Raw genomic sequence first — 16,314 nt, 5'->3', positions numbered from 1 at the left:
CCCGACGCCGCCCCGCTGTCGTCGCCGTCATTCGCCGCCCGGTGGCTTCGCTGGCATCGCCGGCCGAGGCCACCTCGCCGCCGCCCATCATCGTCCCCCTCCCCACCGTCGCCAGACCTTCCCCCTCGTCGGATCGTCCCCGTCCTCCTCCACACCGGCTCCGATGAGCCTCGTCAGCCACACCTACTTGGAAACGACCGTGAGCGCACCCCCCCTCATCTCCCTCTCTCTCCGCCGCTGCGCACGTCCGCCCGAGCCCTGCCTGCGGTCTGCCCGCGCTGGCCGCGCCCGGCCCCGTGACCACTCTCGCGCCGGTGCCTTGCCGCGCCCCGCACCTCTTGCAGCCAGTGCCCCTCCCTGTTTCCCGTCTCTCACACCGCTGCCCACCATCACAGTCCGCTGCCCGCCTTCGCCGCTCGCCCTTCCCCCTCACCCGCGGCCCTCCTCGCCGGCGGCCAACCGCCCGGGGCAGCCACCGGCCGTGGCCGTGGCCTCGCCGCCCTACTGGGCGAGCGCCCGCTTGGGGCCTGCGCCTGACCTTAGGCGCCCACGCCCGTTACCACGCGCCCGCCCCGGTCGGCCTCTTGGGCCACTGCTGGGCGGGGCCCGATGCCCCTGGGCCACTGACGTAGGGGCCCCACACCCCTAAAACGAAAATAAAAAGAAATGAAAATGTAATTAATAAAATAATTAATTAGTTAATTAATTAATTAGTAAAATAATTAAGTTAATTAATCATGTTTAAATTAATCTAATCAATTAGTTAATTTAATTAAGCAGTAGTTAATTAGCTAAACCCTACTTAAACTAAAAAGTGTATGACATGCGGGACCCACACGTAGTTGACTCAGTCAATTGCACAGTTGACTACTGACGTAGCATGTTATCATGCTGACGTCATCTTTTACTATTCTGGATAATGTTGAGATAAATAATTAAATTCCAGAGATTAATAAAAACTTTAGAAAATCATATAAAACAATCCGTAACTCGGATGAAAATGTTTTTTACATGAAAGTTGCTCAGAAAAACGAGACGAATCCGGATATGCAGCCCGTTCGTCCAACACGCATCCCTAGCATAGCAAACACGCAACATTCCCCCACCGGTTCATCTGTCCGAAAACACAGAACACCGGGGATACTTTCCCGGATGTTTTCCCCCTTCACCGGTATCACCTCATACCGCGTTAGAACATGTCTAGCTCTGCTTGTTGTCCTGTTATGCACTTGCTTGCTATGTATTTACTGTTTCTTCCCCCCTCTTCTCTCCTGTAGACCCCGTGACGATGCTGATGCCCTGTGGTCGACTACGTCACCGACGACCCCTCCTTGTCTGAGCAACCAGGCAAGACCCCCCCTTGATCACCAGATATCGCCTATTCTTCTCTATATTGCTTGTATTAGAGTAGTGTAGCATGTTACTGCTTTCCGTTAATCCTATTCTGATGCATAGCCTGCCATTGTTGCTAATTGCATTGATATCTTACCCGCAATCCTAAATGCTTAGTATAGGATGCTAGTTTATCATCATTGGCCCTACATTCTTGTCAGTCTGCCTCGCTGTACTATTGGGCCGTGATCACTCGGGAGGTATTCACGAGTATATACCATACATATATACATACTACAGATGGTGACTAAAGTCGGGTCAGCTCGTTGAGTACCCGCAAGTGATTTGGAGAAGGGGGCTGAAAGGACAGGTGGCTCCATCCCGGTAGAGGTGGGCCTGGGTTCCCGACGGCCCCCGACTGTTACTATGTGGCGGAGCGACAGGGCAGGTTGAGACCACCTAGGCGAGAGGTGGGCCTGGCCCTGGTCGGTGTTCGCGGTTGCTTCATAATAACACGCTTAACGAGATCTTGGTATTTGATCTGAGTCTGGCCACTAGCCTATATACACTAACCAACTACGTGGGAAAGATATGGGCACTCGACGTCGTGGTACCAGTCGAAGCCTTCTAGACGTCAGCGACTGAGTGGCGTGCGCCGGATTGGAACGTAAGCCTGCTCTTGTATTAAGGGGGCTAGTTCTGCTTTCGGCCGCCCACGCAACGTGCAGGTGTGCAATGGGCGATGGGCCCAGACCCCTGCGCCATAGGAGTTAGACCGGCGTGCTGACCTCTCTGTTGTGCCTAGGTGGGGCTGCGACGTGTTGATCTTCCGAGGCCGGGCATGACCCAGGAAAGTGTGTCCGCGCAAATGGGATCGAGCATGTTGGGTTATGTGGTGCACCCCTGCACGGAAGTTAATCTATTCGAATAGCCGTGTCCCTCGGTAAAAGGACGACCCGGAGTTGTACCTTGACCTTATGACAACTAGAATCGGATACTTAATAAAACACACCCAGATAAGTTCCACAGACAACCCGGTGATCGCTTTTCCACAAGGCGACGAGGGGAGGATCGCCGGGTAGGATTATGCTATGCTATGCTACTTGGAGGACTTCAATCTATTTTCTTCTACATGCTGCAAGACGGAGGCTACCAGAAGCGTAGTCTTCGATAGGGCTAGCTATCCCCCTCTTATTCTGGCATTCTGCAGTTCAGTCCACTCATATTGCCTCCTTACACATATACTCATGCATATGTAGTGTAGCTCCTTGCTTGCGAGTACTTTGGATGAGTACTCACGGTTGCTTTGCTCCCTCTTTTCCCTCGTTTTCCTCTTCTTCTCGGATGCCGCAATCAGACGTTGGAGTCCAGGAGCCAGACGCCATTGTCGACGACGACTCCTACTACGCTGGAGGTGCCTACTACTACGTGCATGCTACTGACGACGACCAGGAGTAGTTTAGGAGGATCCCAGGCAGGAGGCCTGCGCCTCTTTCGATCGGTATCCCAGTTTGTGCTAGCCATCTTATGGCAAACTTTTTTAACTTATGTCTGTACTCAGATATTGTTGCTTCCGCTGGTCGTCTACGATCGAGCACTTGTATTCGAGCCCTAGAGGCCCCTGGCTTGTATTATGATGCTTGTATGACTTATTTTATTTGTAGAGTTGTGTTGTGATATCTTCCCGTGAGTCCCTGATCTTGACCGTACATGTTTGTGTGTATGATTAGTGTACGATTTAATCGAGGGCGTCACAAAAGCATAAAGGAGTGTTTGAAAGAAGTTCTTCAAAAGAAAGACCTCAGTAAAGCTACTTACATAATGATCATCAAGATCTATTGAGATAGATCAAGATGCTTGATAAGATTTTCAATTAGTACATACCTTGACAAGATTTTGAAGTAGTTCAAAATGGAACAGTCAAATAAAGAATTCTTGCGTGTGTTGCAAAGGTATGAAATTGAGTAAGACTCAAATCCCGACCATGGCAGAAAATAGAAAGAGAATGAAAGGCATCCCCTATGCCTCAGTCATAGGTTCTATAAAGTATGCCATGTTATGGAGCAGACCTATTGTATACCCTGCCCTGTGTTTGGCAAGGGAGTACAATAGTGATCTAGGAGTAGATCACTGGACATTGGTCAAAATTATCCTTAGAGGACTAAGGAAATATTTCTCGGTTATGGAGGTGATAAAGAGTTTGTCGTAAAGAGTTACCTCGATGCAAGCTTAGATACTGATCTAGATGACTTTGCATCTCAATCTGGATACATATTGAAAGTGGGAGCAATTAGCTAGAGTAGCTCCGTGCAGAGCATTGTAGACATAGAAATTTGCAAAATACTTACGGATCTAAATATGGCAGACCCATTGACTATACTTCTCTCACAAGCAAAACATGATCACACCTAAGTACTCTTTGGGTGTTAATCACATAGTGATGTGACCTAGATTTTGACTCTAGTAAACCCTTTGGGTATTGGTCACATGGCAATGTGAACTTTGGGTGTTAATCACATGGTGATGTGAACTATTAGTGTTAATCACATGGTGATGTGATCTAGATTATTGACTCTAGTGCAAGTGGGAGAATGAAGGAAATATGTCCTAGAGGCAATAATAAAGTTTTTATTTATATTTCCTTATATCATGCTAAATGTTTATTATTCATGCTAGAATTGTATTAACCGGAAACTTAGTACATGTGTGAATACATAGACAAATAGTGTGTCACTTGTATGCCTCTACTTGACTAGCTCGTTGAATCAAAGATGGTTAAGTTTGAAGGAAATATGCCCTAGAGGCAATAATAAAGTTGTTATTTATATTTCCTTATATCATGATAAATGTTTATTATTCATGCTAGAATTGTATTAACCGAAAATTTAGTACATGTGTGAATACATAGACAAACATGGTGTCACTAGTATGCCTCTACTTGACTAGCTCGTTGAATCAAAGATGGTTAAGTTTCCTACCATTGACACGAGTTGTCATTTGATTAACCGGATCACTGTTGGGATCTACGGTAGGGTGCGTCGACTGCAAATTAAAATTTCCTACGCGTAGAACATCAAGGAACATGCTACGGGAGATGGATCATAATTCGTTACCACTAGACGCGCAGTGACGTGCAGCAGAAGAAGAGTTGAGGCAGCGCGTCCGCATGGATCGTCTCCTCCTTGTCCGATCTCTCTCGAACAGCCGGTCGTCCGATCCCACGTACAAGTTCGCCAGAGCAGCACAAGTGCACCGCCTCTAACGATATCCGCGCGTGCAGGAGGAACACGGTGCGGCGGACTAGTAGGTCTGATCACATAGTCGGTGGCGAGTGGAGGTGGCTATGCTCAACTCATGCAAACCCTAGTCGCAGCGCCGAAGCAATCTCTTGAATAAGTGTGCCGCACCTCCACTTTATATAGGCGTCCGTCGCGGGCTCAACATATGGGCCTCGCACGGACCCTAAAGCCTGCAAGTCTACTCAGCCACAATCCGAACATAGTTCGGATCACATCCGAACAGTGTCTTCGGATCCGACCTTGTAGGTTCCTTCCCTTAAGTGCGTGACCCCTTAGGTTCAAGCCGGCTTGGTTGCAGTTCGGATCACCTCCAAACTGCAAGGTTGGTAGCGGCCTCTAGCAAGGAATGCCGAACACCAAGTAGACTATGAAGCTGGTTAGGCGAACCTATACAACATGTCACACTTCTGTTCCCTTTGCCTCACGATATATGTTGTCGGGCTCAAGGTGAGACTGTCATCCTTGTGCTAGCCCAACCTCTTTATCGTTCCAGTGATACTGACCACAATCCGGATTATCTCATAATCCTTGTCGCATGGCCATGCTTATCCTGGTCGGATCACATGAGGGGCCCAGAGTATATCTCTCCTGATCGGAGGGGCAAATCCCATCTTGCTCGACCATGTCTCGCAGCATGGGACTGGACAAACCCGAAACCTACCTTTGTAACTACCCAGTCAAGGAGTAGCATTTGGTTGGCCCAAAGCAAGTCTGTCACCATCCCGAGTACATGCGTCAGCTCAGGTCTTAGGACATAGAATGTATGTTGAACTAGAGACTCACATATGACATATCACTGCGTCTCATAGTTTGGTCTGTACGACTCGGACCTTATCTCGACTCGGATCTGACTACGTCGAATCCGACCAGACCTTTCCAAGTCCATATTATCCGGTTAGCATCCAATGCTCCATGGCTAGTGAGACCAAGCCATCGACCGTGTCATATGCTACTCTAGTCGGCTGCGCGTCCACACAGCCCTTTCGACTAGGGACCTTTTAGGACAGTCATCATACAATGCATAGTCCCACAAACAAGTCACGTACTTGCTGATACACATCATTGATAATGTCCAAGGACTATATTTATTCAAAAACACATAGGAAATATCATCATACATGATTGCCTCTGGGGCATATCTCCAACAGTCTCCCACTTGCACTAGAGTCAATCAAATAGACATCGAATGCCCATAGCTCTAACGTTGCCCTCATGCTTGGGTTGTGGAAGCGGCTTAGTCAACGGATTTGCAACATTTGCATCCGTGTGAATCTTGCATAACTTTACATCACCATTCTTTACGATCTTTTGTATCAGGTGATATTTCCGATCTATGTGTCTGACCTTGTGGTGATTCCTCGGCTCCTTGGCTTGTGCGATGGCACCAGAATTATCACAATAAAGATCCAATGGTTTCACCGAGGCTGGGAAAATACCAAGATCATCCATAAAATGCCGGATACAAACACCTTCCTTTGTAGCTTCACAAGCCGCAATGTATTCGGCTTCTGTGGTAGAATCGGCCACCGTATCATGCTTGGAACTCATCCAGTGCACTGCCCCTCCATTCAGGACGTACACGAATCCAGACTGTGATCGACAATCATCTCTGTTGGTTTGGAAACTGGCATCGGCATAACCCCTTACGACGAGCTCTTCCTCACCTCCATAAACTAGGAACATCTCTTTAGTCCTTTTCATGTACTTCAAAATAGTCTTTACCGCTGACCAATAACTCTCACCTGGGTTTGCCTGGTATCTACTTGTTAGGCTTATTGCAAAAGCAACATCGGGCATTGTACATATCATGGTATACATGATGGATCCGATTGCCGAGCCATACGGAATCCTACTCATCCTGCTTCGCTCATCAGATGTCGAAGGACTCTGAGTCTCGCTTAGCCTTATACCATGTGAGAGTGGCAAGAACCCTTTATTCGCCTCACTCATGTTGAACCGCTTCAACACTTTATCTATGTAGGTGCTCTGGCTCAAGCCGAGCAGCCTCCTCGATCTATCTCTATAGATCTTAATGCCTAAAATATAGACTGCCTCACCAAGGTCCTTCATCAAAAACTTGCCATTCAATGACTCCTTGATCGAGTTCAGCATCGAAACATCGTTCCCGATCAGTAGTATGTCGTCCACATACAAGATCAAAAACACTATCGAGCTCCGACTTAACTTCTTGTATAAACAAGAGTCCTCTTCACTTTTGATGAAACCGAGACCAGTGACGACCTCATCAAAATGAACGTTCCAACTCCGAGATGCTTGCTTCAACCCATAAATGGATCTCTTGAGCTTGCATACCTTACTAGCGCTAGTTGAATCGACAAAACCCTCGAGCTGTATCATATACACGTCCTCAATTAAATTTCCGTGAAGGAAAGCTGTCTTGACATCCATCTGCCATATCTCATAATGGAAATATGCAGCTATAGCTAGTACGATCCTCACCGATTTCAGCATCGCTACCGGCGAGTAAGTCTCGTCGTAGTCAATTCCTTGAACTTGTCCATAACCTTTAGCAACAAGCCGTGCTTTGTGGATCTGAACATTTCCATCCACATCGGTTTTCTTCTTAAAGGCCCATTTGCAACCAATGGCAGTTATGCCAGGTGGCGGATCAACCAAGTCCCAGACTTGATTCTCATCCATGGACTTTAAGTCGCATCTCATGGCCTCCAGCCATGCCTCAGAATCTGGGCTCACCATCACTTCTGCCTATGTGGTCGGCTCGTCGCTTTCTAGCAACAATACATCATGCACTCTGCGCAATCTTTCCGACCTTCGTGGTTCTAGTGCCGGTTCCACTACGGGTTCCCTGACAGACTCCGGTATGATCTCATCACTAGCCGAGCCATCCCCGAGTGGTCCTCCAATTTCTTTGAGTTGAACCGTCCTCCCACTGGCCTCCCGACTGAGAAACTCTTTCTCAAGGAAAACCCCATTCCGAGCAACAAACACTTTGTTCTCTTCACGGTTGTAGAAGCTATATCCCAAGGTTCCCTCGGATATCCCACGAATATGCATTTATCTGACTTGGGTGTAAGCTTGTCTGACATAAGTCGCTTGACAAATGCTTCACAACCCCAAAACTTTAGAAAATACAAACTGGGACTCTTCCCGGTCCACATCTCATGTGGTGTCTTGTCTACGGATTTTGATGGTACCCTATTAAGTGTGAAAGCTGTTGTTTCTAGAGCGTATCCCCAGAATGACAAGGGTAAATCAGATTGCTCATCATAGATCGGACCATGTCCAACAAGGTCCTATTCCTCCGTTCTGACATGCCGTTTCTTTGTGGCGTACCCGGAGGTGTGAGCTGAGGTACTATACCTCGGCTTTTCAGATGATCGTCAAACTCCTGGCTCATGTACTCACCTCCACGATCAGATCATAGAAGCTTTATAGTCTTGCCGAGCTGATTCTCAACCTCGTTCTAAAACTCCTTGAACTTTTCAAAAGTTTCCGACTTATGCCTCATCAAATAGATATATACATATCTACTCAAGTCGTCGGTAAAAGTCAAGAAGTACTGATAGCCACCTCCGGTAGTCATGATCATTGGACCACACACATCACTATGTATAAGCTCCAATAGCTCAGAAGCCCTCTCGCAACTCTTTGCAAAAGGAGACTTAGTCATCTTGCCGAGCAAGCATGATTCACATGTCTCGAACGACCCGAAGTCAGACGAAGGTAGGAGCCCATCATCATGGAGCTTCTTCATGCGTTTCAGACTAATGTGTCCGAGCCGGCAATGCCAGAAGTATGTCTGATTTATCTCATTAGGCTTATGCCTCTTGACATTCACATTATAGACCGGTTCCTATTTTAGATTCAATATAAATAGCCCATCAACGATGGGTGCATAGCCGTGGAACATGCCATTCCAAAATATCGAACAACCATTGTCCTTTAAATTGAATTCATAACCTTGACTCATCAAACATGAGGCAGAAATAATGTTCCGACTAAGTGCAGGAATGTAATAACAATTATTCAATTCCATAATGAATCCGGAAGGAAGCTGGAGCTGCATCGTGCCGACCTCCAACGCAGCAACTCTTGCTTTGTTGCCGACCCTGATGTCAATCTCCCCTTGTGCCACACGCCTAGTTCTTACCAGCCCCTGCATCAAGTTGCAAATATGAACAACCGATCCGGTATCAAATACCCAAGAGCTACTAGGTATGTCAGCAAGGTAAATGTCTATAACATATGCAACAAGTGTACCTTTGCCTGAAGCAGCATTCTCGGCCTTCTTGCCATGCTCTGCAAGCCACTTGCTACAGTTCCTCTTCCAGTGACCAGTCTCCTTGCAGTGATAGCAAATGGTCTTCGAGTCCGGTCCAGACTTCGGCGCAGCGGCGGAGGTTACCGTCTCCGTGCCCTTTGCCTTAGCTTTTTTCTTGGACCAACTCTACTTGAACTTAGCCGATTTCTGCACCATCAACACTTGATGCGTGCCTTTCTTAATATCCTGCTCTGCCACTTTGAGCATCCCATGTAATTCAGTGAGCTTCTTATCCATGCCATGCATATGATAGTTCGAGATGAACGTCCCATAGCTGGGCGGAAGAGAACCTAGAACTGCATCTGTAGCCAGCTCATCCAAGAGCTGGAAGCCCATACGATCCAAAGCTTGCACATATCCGATCATCTTGATCACATGTGGGCTCAGTGGATCACTTTCCTTCAGCTTGCAATCCATCACGGATCGCCAGATGTTGAACCTTTCGGTCCTAGCCTGTGTCTGAAACATGCTCTTGAGACTCTCGATCATATCGTAAGCCTCAACATTTTCGAAATGTTGTTGCAAATCAGTGTCCATACAAGCTAGCATCAGACAACTGATCTTCGTTGATTCATCAATGAGTTTTTGGTAGGCATTCTTAGTTGTGGCATTAGCATTATCGGCAGGTTCCTTTGGAAGTGGATCCTCTAGAACATGTTCCTTTTTATCATGCTTGAGAACAATTCTCAGATATCTATACGAGGAGGTAAAGTTTGTTCCATTCAGTTTATCCTTTTCCAGAATTGATTTCAATGCAAAGTTGGGTTGAGCAGGTGGTGACATCGATCTACAACAGAAAATATGCAATCACTAAGCAATGTGTTTATGCAAAGTAATTCAAGCCTAAACAAAAATACTCCCACTGAAGTCAACATCCCTTCGCAAACTCTTAGTGATTCAGGATCCGACTAGCGCATGTGACTAGTGAGCTTTAGCATCACTGCTAGCCGACATACCTATCCGGTAAGCAACTCCTTGCTAATCGTATCTCTATACGACTACTGTCGGTCGGGAAGGTATCTCATACCCCGGCTCCCAACCTTCTTTGCCACAAGGCCGAAAACTGTTTTGATAGCCTTGTTAAGTTAACCTGACACAGTGCATGTCCGTGTCCGACACGAACCCTTCAGTTCAAGGACACCCAGCAGCACCTCAATTTTATGAGCCCACTACTAGACGTACTTGACGTGCGAAGGTGCAACATCGGGGATGGAAATTTGCTTGATATTCATGAGGGATCTTTCTACCATTCTATATGCATAGAAACAAAGAAGCATAACAATCACATATAAACATATATTGTGAAATAGTATGGCTCCTTCATGGACGTTCTTCCAGGTCGGCTCCGACTCTGATGACCATCTAGAAACTCCATCTCGTTTGTCACGCCGGGACGCCAAGTCACCAACCTGATCTCTATTATCCAACTACTACAACTAGTAATGAATTTTACATAGAGTCACAAGTCGACATGCAGGTCGTTATACAATTTAATGACAGCACTTTGGCTCCTGCCGGCTGACAACCATGACACACAGGCCACGTATAAATTACACACATGCATCACATACACATGAGCCATACTATTCACATCAAACCTGCAAAACAAAGTCATGCATAGAATCGCATTCTACCGGTTTGTGTGTCGGGTACGAAATACACGGTGCTACGCACACGGCAGTCCCGCTAGCCGGTTAGCGGGCGGGGTTCGAAGGGGCAGCGCCCGATGTTTTCGGAAATCACAGATCACATCTGAACTCCGATCATGCTGAATTCTCTGATCTGACCGATCTTATCGATGATCGCGAACCCGATTCGGATTTACGTTTCACTGTTAACCCCGATGGCGGATAATCGACCGGTAGCGGTAGATCGTGTCACAACCTCATCGATCCCGATTGACAGAAAACATAGCCTCAACGATCCCCATGTGCAGTTGATCACATCAACCGTGCACATAGCCGATCTCATAAACAACAACAGATCTCATCTGCCGCCTCCACATATCTAATATGCATATGATCTGAATCCAAATCCTATAGCAGAGGCTCTGATACCACTTTTGGGATCTATGGTAGGGTGCGTCCACTGCAAATTAAAATTTCCTGCGCGCAGAACATCCAGGAACATGCTACGGGAGATGGATCATAGTTCGTTACCACTAGACGCGCAGTGCCGTGCAGTGGAAGAAGAGTTGAGGCAGCGCGTCCGCGTGGATCGTCTCCTCCTCGTCCGATCTCTCGTGAACAGCCGGGCGTCCGATCCGACGTACAAGTTCGCCTGAGCGGCGCAAGTGCACCGCCTCTAACGGTATCCGCGCGTGCAGGAGGGACACTGTGCGGCGGACTGCTAGGTCCGATCACACAGTCGGCAGCGAGTGGAGGTGGCTGTGCTCAACTCATGCAAACCCTAGTCGCAGCACCGAAGCAATCTCTTGAATAAGTGTGCCGCACCTCCCCTTTATATAGGCGCCCGTCGCGGGCTCAACACTTGGGCCTCGCATGGACCCTAAAGCCCGCAAGTCTACTCAGCATTCCGAATACACTTCGGATCACAGCCGAACAGTGTCTTCGGATCCGACCTTGTAGGTTCCTTCCCTTCAGCGCGCGACCCCTTAGGTTCAAGCCGGCTTGGTCGTAGTTTGGATCACCTCCGAACTGCACGGTTGGTAGTTGCCCCTAGCAAGGCATGCCGAACACCAAACAGACTATGAAGCTGGTTAGGCAAACCTGTACAATGTGTCACACTACTGTACCCTTTTCCTCACGATATATGTTGTCGGGCTCAAGGCGAGACTGTCATCCTTGTGGTAGCCCGACCTCTTTCTCGTTCCAGTGATACCGACCACAATCCGGATTATCTCATAATCCTTGTCGCATGGTCATGCTTATCCTGGTCGGATCACACGAGGGGCCCAGAGTATATCTCTCCTGATCGGAGGGGCAAATCCCATCTTGCTCGACCATGTCTCGCAGCATGTGACTGGACAAACCCGAAACCTACCTTTGTAACTACCCAGTCAAGGAGTAGCGTTTGGTCGGCCCAAAGCAAGTCTATCACCATCCCGAGTACATGCGCCAGCTCAGGTCTTAGGACATAGAACGTATGTTGTACTAGAGACTCACATATGACATATCGCTGCGTCTCATAGTTGGGTCTATCCGACTCGGACCTTATCTTGACTCGGATCCGACTACATCGAATCCGACCAGACCTTTCCAAGTCCATATTATCGGTTAGTATCCAATGATCCGTGGCTAGTGAGGTAGTCCTGGACTAGGGGGTGTCCGGATAGCCGAACTATCATCATCGGCCGGACTCCAAGAATATGAAGATACAAGATTGAAGACTTCGTCCCTTGTCTGGATGGGACTTTCCTTGGCGTGGAAGGCAAGCTTGGTGATACCGAATGTAGATCTCCTACCATTGTAACCGACTCTGTGTAACCCTAGCCCTCTCCTGGGGTTTAGCCTCCTTGATCTCGTGGTAGATCTACTCTTGTAATACCCACATCATCAATATCAATCAAGCAAGACGTAGGGTTTTACCTCCATCAAGAGGGCCCGAACCTGGGTAAAACATCGTGTCCCTTGTCTCCTGTTACCATCCGCCTAGACGCACAGTTCGGGACCCCCTACCCGAGATCCGCCGGTTTTGACACCGACATTGGTGCTTTCATTGAGAGTTCCTCTGTGTCATCACCGATAGGCTCGATGGCTCTTTCGATCATCAACAACGACGCAGTCCGGAGTGAGACTTTTCTCCCCGGACAGATCTTCGTATTCGGCGGCTTTGCACTGCGGGCCAATTCATTTGGCCATCTGGAGTAGATCGAAAGCTACGCCCCTGGCTGTCAGGTCAGATTTGGAAGTCTTAACTTCATGGCTGACATCCGCGGGGAGTTGATATTCAACGGATTAGAGCCACAGCCGAGCGCGCCGCACTGTCACGATGGGCATGATTTAGCTCTGCTGCCGGGCAGTGCCCTGGAGGCTGCACACGAGACCGCTCCGACCCTTGATTCGGAGCCGGCCACGCAAATCGAGGACGGATGGTTAGACACCGCCTCGGGGGCTGCAACCTCTACGGCGATAGAGCCGAATACTGACTTTGTCCCTTCCGAAGCTCGTGACTCCAAGGTGCCGGACTCCTTGCCGGACTCCGAACCTCCCGCGCCCCCACCAATCGAATCCGATTGGGCGCCGATCATGGAGTTCGCCGCCGCGGACATCTTTCAACACTCACCTTTTGGCGACATTCTGAGCTCGCTAAAATATCTCTCGTTATCAGGAGAGCCCTGGCCGGACTGCGGTCAGGACGGTTCGGATGCGGACGTCGAAGAAATTCAAGACCCACCCACCACCCACTTAGTAGCCGCTGTTGATGATTTAACCGACATGCTAGACTTCGACTCTGAAGACATCGACGGTATGGACGACGATGCCGGAGACGACCAAGAACCAGAGCCTACTGGGCACTGCAAAGCCACCTCGTCATACGACATATACATGGTGGATATCCCAAAGGATGGGAATGGCGAAGGAACAGTGGAGGAAGACCCCTCCAAGAAACAGCCCAAGCGCCGGCGTCAGCGGCGCCGCTCTAAATCCCGCCACAGCAAGAATGGCGATTCCAGCACCGGAGATAATAATACCCCAGACAGTGCTGAAGACAACCCCCTCCAGCAAGATTCAGTGCAGGAGGACGGGGATGCCAGCCCTCACAAGAGGGCAGCAGACGAAGAGGTAGAGGAAGATATTTACATGCCTCCCTCTAGAGACGAGGCAAGCCTCGACAACGACGAATTTGTCGTGCCTGAGGATCCCGTCAAACAAGAGCGTTTAAAACGTAGGCTTATGGCCACGGCAAACAGCCTCAGGAAAAAGCAGCCATAGCTTAGAGCTGATCAGGATCTGCTAGCCGACAGATGGACGGAAGTCCTAGCGGCCGAAGAGCATGAGCTCGAACGCCCCTCCAAAAGCTACCCCAAACGCGAGTTGCTCCCCCGATTAGAGGAGGAGGCATATAAACCTGCATCACCAGAGCACAATATGGCTGACCGGCCACCTCGTGGCCGCGACAGAGAGGCCTCTAGGCCCTTCACTATAACCGTACCCCAGCACCGCTCGAACAGCACAAGGCCACAGGGGAATGCTCCGGACTTGCGAGACATATTGGAGGATAAGGCAAGACAATCAAGATCGATCTACGGATCGCGTGGGCGCCCCATGATACGTGACGACAACTGTCGCGTCGGACACAGTAAGTCCGGCCGGGCCGAACACAATAGACAAAGCTCGTTGGAGCTTCGTCGCGATATAGCCCAATACAGAGGCGCCGCACACCCACTATGCTTCACAGATGAATTAATGGATCATCAAATCCCCGAAGGGCTTAAACCCGTGAATATCAAATCCTATGACGGCACAACAGACCCCGCGGTTTGGATCGAAGACTATCTCCTTCATATCCACATGGCCCGCGGTGACGATCTTCACGCCATCAAATACCTCCCACTCAAGTTTAAAGGACCAGCTCGACATTGGCTTAATAGCTTGCCAGCAGAATCAATCGGATGTTGGGAGGACCTGGAAGCCACATTCCTTGATAACTTCTAGGCCACGTATGTGCGACCACCAGACGCCGACGACCTAAGCCACATAATTTAGCAGCCAAGCGAATCAGCCAGACAATTCTGGACACGGTTCTTAACTAAGAAAAATCAAATCGTCGACTGTCCGGATGTGGAGGCCCTCGCAGCCTTCAAACATAACATCCGCGACGAGTGGCTTGCCCGGCACCTGGGACAGGAAAAGCCGAAATCCATGGTAGCCCTCACATCACTCATGACCCGCTTTTGCGCGGGGAGGACAGCTGGCTAGCTCGCAGCAACAACCTCAGCAAAAATTCCGGCAGTCCGAATACCAAGGATCGCAATGGCAGGTCACGTCGCAACAAGAATAAACGCCGCATTAACAACGACAATAATGAGGATACGGCAGTCAACGCCGGATTCAGAGGCTCGAAACCCGGTCAGCGGAAGAAGCCATTCAAAAGAACTACTACGGGTCCGTCCCATTTGGACCGAATACTCGATCGCTCGTGCCAGATACACGGCACCCCCGAAAAGCCAGCCAACCACACCAACAGGGACTGTTGGGTATTCAAGCAGGCAGGCAAGCTAATCGCCGAAAACAATGACAAGGGGCTGCATAGCGATGACGAAGAAGAGACCCGACCGCCGAACAACAGAGGACAGAAGGATTTTCCCCCACAAGTGCGGACGGTGAATATGATATACGCAACCCACATACCCAAGAGGGAGCGGAAGCGTGCACTCAGGGACGTATACGCGATGGAGCCAGTCGCCCCGAAGTTCAACCCATGGTCCTCCTGCCCGATCACTTTTGATCGAAGGTACCACCCCACCAGCATCCGCCACGGCGGATTCGCCGCATTGGTTTTAGACCCAATCATCGATGGATTTCACCTCACCAGAGTCCTGATGGACGGCGGCAGCAGCCTAAACCTGCTTTACCAGGACACAGTGCGCAAGATGGGCATAGACCCCTCAAGGATTAAACCCACAAAGACGACCTTCAAAGGCGTCATACCAGGTGTAGAGGCCAATCGTACGGGCTCAGTCACACTAGAAGTGGTCTTCCGTGAAGAAAATATGCCCTAGAGGCAATAATAAAGTTATTATTTATTAACTTATTTCATGATAAATGTTTATTATTCATGCTAGAATTGTATTAACTGGAAACATAATACATGTGTGAATACATAGACAAACATAGTGTCATTAGTATGCCTCTACTTGACTAGCTCGTGAATCGAAGATGGTTAAGTTTCCTAGCCATAGACATGAGTTGTCATTTGATTAACGGGATCACATCATTAGGAGAATGATGTGATTGACATGACCCATTCCGTTAGCCTAGCAGTTGATCGTTTAGTATATTGCTATTGCTTTCTTCATGACTTATACATGTTCCTGTAACTATGAGATTATGCAACTCCCGTTTACCGGAGGAACACTTTGGGTACTACCAAACGTCACAACGTAACTGGGTGATTATAAAGGAGTACTACAGGTGTCTCCGAAGGTACATGTTTAGTTGGCGTATTTCGAGATTAGGTTTTGTCACTCTGATTGTCGGAGAGGTATCTCTGGGCCCTCTCGGTAATGCACATCACTATAAGCCTTGCAAGTAATGTGACCAATGAGTTGGTTACGGGATGATGCATTACGTAACGAGTAAAGAGACTTGCCGGTAACGAGATTGAACTAGGTATTGGATACCGATGATCAAATCTCGGGCAAGTAACATACTGATGACAAAGGGAACAACGTATGTTGTTATGCGGTTTGACCGA

This window comes from Triticum aestivum, chromosome 1B (genome assembly GCF_018294505.1).
Source record: "Triticum aestivum cultivar Chinese Spring chromosome 1B, IWGSC CS RefSeq v2.1, whole genome shotgun sequence".
NCBI lineage: Eukaryota > Viridiplantae > Streptophyta > Magnoliopsida > Poales > Poaceae > Triticum > Triticum aestivum.
This window is presented reverse-complemented; position numbering follows the sequence as displayed.